The 7,191-nt window shown below is 56.3% G+C and overlaps 1 protein-coding gene across 1 annotated transcript in view; it reads right to left on the bottom strand.

Moving 5' to 3' along the window:
* The window catches only part of LOC108448788, an 18,978-nt gene that overhangs the window by 10,820 nt on the left and 967 nt on the right, over positions 1–7,191 (bottom strand). The window lies entirely within an intron of this gene.

The raw sequence follows: 7,191 nt of genomic DNA, 5'->3' as shown, positions 1-7,191 counted from the left end.
ATTCCATTTGCCTGCCGCACTCCCTCCCCTTTGAATCCTCCCGGTAATGCCCTGAGAAGTTCCTGTGAGGTGATCAGACCAAACAGCTCGGAGCAAGGCTGCACTTCTCAGGGATTCCTCTGTCAAAGGGAGGAAGTCAGGCTGGAGAAGAGCTGAAAAAAGGAAAAAAAACCCTTTCCTACTTTGTGATCTGAGCCTCTGTTCTTGCCTTTGCTGCTAAAATCAGAAGTTACCCCAGGACTGAGCGTTTCCAAGGATCCCCAAGCACTCCACGAGCTTCAGAGCCAGACTCAGCCTCCCCTTGGTCCTGTGTTATTTATAGAGCAGCTGAGACCCCAGCGATTGCTTCAAGGGGGATTCTGCCTTTGTAGGGACTAAGTCGGAACTAAGTCAGGAGCTCAAGGCTTGACCTTTGGAAGGCAGGGATGGATTCATCCTGCTCCAAGTGCCGCCAACTTCGGGCTGAGCTGCAGCAGTGCCTGGTGATAAAGCAGTGTGATTTATGGAGCCTTCTCCTCCAGAGCTGCTCACTCTGCTCTGGGAACACCAAGGAGGAAAGGAAAAACTGCTGGAAGATGGGCTGAGCTCCTGCCAGGGGCTCCAGCACCTCCTGGGCATTGGCTCCAGGAAGCTTTGAACCCCAAGACTGTGGCCAGGACAGGAGAAACCACACGAGTGACATCTCACAGGGTCCCCAGTTCCCACATCAGTGGGTCCTACATGTTCCTGTGCCGTGGGAAAGACCACCTGGAGGGCTGCAAGCTCCTCGTGCTTTGCCCAAACTTTGACCAGGAATATTTCAGGTGGATCCTTCCTAACATTCCCTTGAAGCTGTTTTCCTCTCCTCCCACACCATGCAGAGACTAATCCCTGTGTCCCTTCGTCCCCAGATCTGTATTTTGGCAGCAAGGTAAGATATTCTGTATGGGAACAGTGACATCACCCTATCCTGCACAGACATGCCCTGTGTTCTCCATAAATCCACGAGACCCTTTGGGATTTTTAATGGAGCGTTCCTGGGGAGGGATCCTGCAGCTGCCCTCCCCTCAGGTGGGCACACCCAGCCAGAGGGCTGAGCCACAGCTCTGGCACTCAGTGGGACAGTCCGGCTCCAACACCCCTCATCCAGGGAGGAGATTCCAGGCAGGTACACATGGCACATCCCAGACTGCAGGGAATGGTTTTTCCCGCGGATGTTGCCTCTGAGGTGTTTTGCAGCACACATGTTTGGGGGTGACACGTGGGGGCCCTGTCCTTCAGCCACCCCCTCCCCCTGCTCCTGCAGCCTCCCGCGGGGCTCGTGGTTCCCTTTGATGTGCAGATGAATCAGCCTGGCCAGGAGAAGCCCCGTGGATTTATGAACTCCTCCTCTATGATGTCTTTCCAATCGTATCCCCCAGAAGAGCATTTGCTCTCCCCTTCCTCCCCAGCTCCTCCGAGCCAAGCATTCCTTTCTCCTCCTCCATCCCAGGCCTGGGGAGCGATGCTGCTCCCTCGGAGCAAAATTCCCCCTGCAAACTGGGCCACTTATCAGCCCCCGGTTCCATATTCCAGCGGGTTTGGTGTCTCCCGACTGCAGCCCCATGGAAAGGAGTTCCGAGAGAGTTGAAATCCTGCAATTCAATCTACTCCCAGCCCAGATCATGCCAGCTCTGCAATTCCAGAGCAGTTGAAAAGAAAGGGACAAATAACTGTGATGGAAACCACTCACCAGAGACTTCCAGGGGAAATTATATACCCGTGAGGGGAAAAAGGATCATTAAGAGGTGACGGGAGAAAACATTTGCATTGCAAGTCAAAGCAGCTGGAGGCCGGGGGAAGCTCTGTGGTCACTGCTCTCCCCAGTCCGATCCAATCAACTCCACCGCTTGGCAAACCCTCCCAGACAGGCCCTTGAGCTGTTTGACCCAGATTCCGCCCAACACCGGAGTCAAGCTCTGCCCAGGAACAGAAGGGGAGCCTTGCAAAGGTCTCCCGAAGTTCATTCCTGCATTAAACGCCCACAAAATAATAAAATCGCTGTGGTTTTCTCCTGTTTAGCAGTCACCTCCACCTCGCCAGCTCCCCAGAGCTGCGTGGGGACATTGCTGTGCTTGGCAAACAAGCGGATATTAAAGGGAGTTCGGCGGGAACATCTCGATTTAGTCTCGGCTGAGCACGCCCGGGACGCGATGGCACATTAAACCCGGTGGCACATTTAAATCGGCACAGAGCAGAGGGGATGGAGGAGCTGGAAAAATAAAGGAGAGTTTATTTCTGCGCTGAGCATCACGCCAAAAATCTCCATCCCTGAACACCACCGGGGAAGGGCGAATGGGGGTTCTGCACCCCCACAGCGGGAGCAGTGGGCAGGAAAGGGAGAGTCAAGAGTGGCTCTGGCAGGGAAAGGGGAACACACTCCCCCAGGGAAGGCAAACTTTCACACCCGCCCCTCGTTTCCCTGCCAGAGCATTAGCACAGCTCCCCAAAACCCCCGAGAGGAGTTTCGAGGAATGGAGTGATGAAAGAGGGGCCGAGACGGGCGGACTTCCAGCCAGCTGGAGCCAGGACTGCTCATCAGGAATAACCGGCCTCTCCCGCATCCACACACAGGATGCGCTCCAAGCTCTCCCTGACATTTGTGTGTCAGCTTGAGCCAGCTGGGGCTGCAGCTCTGCTTTCCACTCCAGACTCGGGCTTTAAATCCAGGGCTGGAAGTTTGCAGAGCTGCCGGGGTCCATCCTCAGCTGGCCATGGCCAGTCCGGAGCATCAGCAGCTCCACAAAGCTGGGCCAGCCTGGAAAAGCCACTTCACCCTGGAGGGCAAACACCAGGAGAGGGAGGCAGTACTGCACTGCGATGACATTTGCACCTGGGCACAATGAGGTGTCACTCAGCCCAGCCAGACCAAACAGCATCTCTGGGGCACCAAAATTACACAGCCAAGGAAATCCAACAAAATCCATCTGCCCTTTTCAATATTTGGAGATAATTAACTCCTCCAGGCTGCGATATTACAAAAGAAAGCTGTTAGTGAAGCTGTTCAGCCCCAGGTCGGGCTGGATGCGGAGCTTTGCCAGCGCTGGGGATGCTGAAAGGGCAAGGAGGACATTTCACATTTCCATATATTCCCAGCTCCCTCGTAGGAAGATTACAGGGATACACGTGTAATGCAGCAGGTCAGAGGGAAGACAGAGCAAGGGCAGACTTACCAGGAGAGGGAAAACATCTCTGCTCCTCCACTGGTGCCATCTGAGCTGTATCCCAGCCCGTGCATCCACCAAAAATCTGACTGACTGCAGGGAAACTTGGAAAAACCAGGCTCAAAGCACATCTATACCTAAAGGCAAAGAAATCAGCCAGAGCTTCTCCAAAAGGCCCGGGCCACTCATCCAAGAGTCTCACACTGGCCCTGGTCCCCACACCTCACCTGCAGCCCCGAGGTGACCCAAAGCATCCCATCCTTCTCCTCCTCCCTGCCCTAAAGACAGGATGGGGGCTGGTCCAGTCTCCCACCAGCAAATCCCAGCTGGGCCAGTTGAGTGCAGCATTCCTGAGCCGGTGGGGGGCAATTAACACTTTCCTGTCCGTTATCACCCGGAGCTCCATCCCCACCCCCGAGGGATGGCAGGGCAGGCAAAGGAGAACCTGCTCTCCAGTCCCACTGGCTGCTCCAAGATCAACCCGCAAATCCCTAAAGGAAATTCCCCCCTGTGAGGGTGGGGAGGCCCTGGCAAAAAGTGCCCAGAGAAGCTGTGGCTGCCCCTGGATCCCTGGAAGTGTCCAAGGCCAGGTTGGATGGGGCAACCTGGGCTAGTGGAAGGTGTCCATAGCAGGGGATGGATGATCCTTAAGGTCTCTTCCAACCCAACCATTCCAGGATCTGCTGCCTGTGCTGCCTGCACGGGTCACCGGGGCAGTAAATATTTGTACAGGCCAGACAAGGAGAAAGCAAACAGAATTCCCTTATTTATGGGCCTTGGCAGCTTCACGGCCTCAGCTCCATGGTTTTTCCATCCCCTCTGCTCCCAGCTGGGGCTCAGCCCCGGCCCCGTGCACCCACAGCTGCTCCCTGGGGTGCTGGGGCAGCAGGCAGGCAGGAAGCAAAGAGTCAGGATGGGAATGTGAGACCAGAGCTTGGGAGGAGCAGAGCGACAGACAGAGGGAGAGTGTGAGAGTCGGGATGTGCAGGAGCAAGTGGAGTGACCCTGCCGGCTGTTCTTGCAGCCGTGTTTATTTTACCTGCAGGCAGAAGGAGGGAAGGTGATGGATCCGCTTCCCTGGACATCCAGGGGCCCTTTCCCAGGCACTGGGTGAAGCCTCTGGGGGGTTAAACACCATCCCTGAGCCCTCCCTTTCAGCAGGGGGTGTCCAGGCTCCGAGGGGCTCCCAGGGAGCTCAGTGAGACATCCTGAATCCCGAACCCTTCCTGCACAGACACGCTGTTCCTGCCAGGACACACACGTGTCCTACCCCGCATCGAGATTCACTCCCTGCTGCTGCTGCCCTGCCTCTGGCTCCTTCCCAGGAGAGGAGCCCAGGAGGAAGCCGGGATGTGGGAGCACTGCTGGGGTGTCGGGGTGGGAGGTCTGTGTCTCCTCTGGGAGGAACGCCCGGACAGGGTCCTGGGCCTGCTCCAGAGACACAAACCATGAGCGTACCTGGAAGCAGCCGGGCGTCCGGAGCATGCGTCATCTGCTTCCCATCATCCCCCCAGACGGATGGCAGGAGGCAGAGGGGAAGGAGCCCGGGGATCACTGACCCCTCTTCGTGCTGAGTGTCTGGCTTTAGGAAGGATTCAGCCTTATTACCAACCTCCCGAGCTGCTGACTTCTTGGATTGCTGTCATGTCAGGAGGAGCTTTCACTGAGCTGAAAAGGGCAAGGGAATGGATTTCATTCCATAAACTCCTCGGAGAGGAGGGGAAAGACATTGGGCCAGGGGTTAAAATCACCCAAACTAGGCTGGGAATGAGCACATGAAGGAACAGGGCAGGAGGGAACATGTGAACAACAGGGTCCTGGTGGCTTTTTAGGAGGGGTCAAGGTGCTTTTGTGGGGCTGGACAGTTGCTGCTGTGTTGGTATCCAGCATCATCCCTAAATTTGCTGGGATAATCTGTCCTGGCCTGTCCTATCACTTTCTCCATCGAGCTTTATTTACACGCTGTGACCAACACAGGCTCTGGTCACTCCAGCCACACCAGCCAGAGGGTTTTCCCTGACAAGGATTGATGGCATCCGGCTGGAGATCTCCAGCTCTGGAATTCCTCTCCCAGGTAATCCTCGGTGCAAACTGCTTCTCTTTCAGGCACTCATTTCACCATCTGTGGGAGAGCAGAGCAGGCAGGGCCGTGCTGCAGCCGTGAGAGGAAACAGCCTTTCTTCATTTTGGTTGGACAGCAGGAGGAATTTCTCCATGGAAAGGGCGGTCAGGCCTTGGAAGGGGCTGCCCAGGGAGGTTTGGAGTGCCCATCCCTGGGGGTGTCCAAGGAACACCTGGGTGTGGCACTCAGTGCTCTGGGCTGGTGACCAGACGGGGATCAGACACAGGGCGGACTCAATCCTAAAGGGCTTTTCCAACCTCACTGATCCCGTGATTCCGGGCAAAGGGCTCAGGGTGTTTGTCAGGAGGATGAGGGAGATAACATCCCTGAGATAACAGCAGAGCAGGGCAGGCTGTGGGGCTGGAAAACCTTCCCTCCAAACCAGCAGCCCTGGCTGGCTCTGACTCCTGCTCTGCTCCTCGTGCTGTGATTTATCCCACAGCAAAGTGAGCCTAAACGCTCTCCATATGGATCCCATACAGGCTGCACCTGCTTCCCACCGTGGATAAGCACATGTGGGATGGAGCGGGAGAGCTGGGGGTGAGCGTGGGAATACAAATCAATCACCCGCCAGCCCGTGGAGGGACCGGTGCTCCTCCATCCCTGGCTGGGCCAGCTTCTCCCTGCTGGAGCTGCTGGAGCTGCTGGAGCTGCTGGAGCTGCTGGAGTGGGGTGGCTCCCAAGGAATGAGCCCTGACCATGCACGAGTCCCCAAGGTGACACTGATGAGCCCCGAGGTGCCACCAGGATGCAGCAGCCTGGCTGGGGTGTCCCGTGGGAACAGGGGCCTGCCTGGATGGGGCCAGGGGACCCCTGTGCCACCACAGCAGTGGGAGAGCCGAGTGCTCCATAGCCAGGGAAGAGGTCAGGAGTTCAGGAGCTATTCCTCTCTCACAATGTTTAAATTTCCTTAGAGGGATTATGAAATTCCCTGGGGAAATAAACTGTCACCAAGCTCCAGGACCGTCTGCCTGAATCCCCAGGGATCCCTGGGATGAGTTTACAGAGCTTTCCATAAACACAGCACACGAGGCACAGCCCAGGGTCACGGCTGCTGGCCAGGGAGGAGTTTTGGCTCCCACATCTGCGTGTTTTGGGAATGTCACTGTCCTGTATCACCCCCCTGGCTCAGAAAATCCAGGGCTGTGGGCAGAGGAGCCGGGCAATACTCCATGGGCAATGCTGGAGGATCCCACCCTGGAGGTCAGGAGAGACCCTGAGGTCCTGGAGGTCCTCGAGCCCTGGACATCCTGAAAGACAGGGATGCTCGTGCTCCGGAGGGAGGCAGCCCTGGGGGATCTCCTGTCACCCGCTCCCACTTTGTCCCTCTCCCCACACTCAAATATTTATGTCCAAAGTCGACATTAAAATTCAAGGGAAGCTAAATAGAAATTAAATTGTGTATTTGGAGAGGAAACCGTAAGGTGAGCGCTGCTGGGCCCAGTGATTGATGGCTGTTTATTTATCTGCTACTGCCAAATCCTGCAAGGAAGATGGAGCAGGAAGGGAGTGGGAGCCACTGGAGCTGAGCTCTGCGGGTGGAATGGCTCTGGAAATCGTGGCAGTGTCTGAGAGGGGAGAAAACAGCTCCAGGAACCCCCAGAGTGTCTGAGAGCAGAGCTGGGCAGCCCTGCCTGGCCACAGGGACCTGCCTGTACCACACAAACCTTTGGAATCCAAGCACTTGGACCGACACAGGGCAGGTCCCAGCTTCTCCCTGTCCCACTGGCTCATGCCTCCATGGCTCTGGAATCAGCCCTGAGCTTCCAAGGAGAGGCTGAGAGGAGCAGAGGCCTCGCTGCCTTCTCTGTTCTCTTTTATTTTCTTTTTCCTTTCCCTTTCTTCCTTTTTGCTTCCCTTCTTTTCCCTTTTCCCCTTTTCCTCTCC

This window comes from Corvus brachyrhynchos, unplaced genomic scaffold (genome assembly GCF_000691975.1).
Source record: "Corvus brachyrhynchos isolate BGI_N302 unplaced genomic scaffold, ASM69197v1 scaffold220, whole genome shotgun sequence".
NCBI lineage: Eukaryota > Metazoa > Chordata > Aves > Passeriformes > Corvidae > Corvus > Corvus brachyrhynchos.
The sequence above is the reverse complement of the archived record's forward strand: the minus strand, read 5'-3'. Positions and strand labels throughout refer to the sequence as shown.